Here is a 513-nt window from a genome sequence, read left to right as displayed (position 1 = left end):
TCAGGCTTCTGGTTAGCAGTGAGGTGCCTTAAGCACTACACCACCAGAGCTCCCCTGATGTTGGCAAACACTACTGAATAGTGTGCCATGGACTGCCAGAAGAACAAACACATCTGTCTTAAAAGAAGTAAAACTAGAGTGCTTCTTAGAGGATGGTGAGACTTCATTTAATGTATTTTGGACATGATATCAGGAGGGACCAGTCTTCCTTGGAGTAGGATATTATGCTTGGAAAAGTAGAGGATCAGAAGAAAAAAAAAAAAAAGATCCTCATCATGATAGATTGACACAATGGCTGCAACAATGGGCTCAAACATAGCTGAAATTGTGAAGCTGGTGCAAGACCAGGTGGTGTTTCATTCTGTTGTACATAGGGTTGTTATGAGTTAGCACCATTTGACAGTAGCAAACACCTTACGCCAGGCCTAATATTATCAAATATTGGGCTGAGTTGTAATAGGAAAGGAGGGAAAAATGGAGATGGGTCATGGACAATATGTCATTCTTCAAAAT

The sequence above is a fragment of the Orycteropus afer genome, unplaced genomic scaffold (assembly GCF_000298275.1).
Source record: "Orycteropus afer afer isolate SDZICR_OR568_19922 unplaced genomic scaffold, OryAfe1.0 scaffold00279, whole genome shotgun sequence".
Classification (NCBI taxonomy): Eukaryota; Metazoa; Chordata; class Mammalia; order Tubulidentata; family Orycteropodidae; genus Orycteropus; species Orycteropus afer.
The sequence above is the reverse complement of the archived record's forward strand: the minus strand, read 5'-3'. Positions refer to the sequence as shown.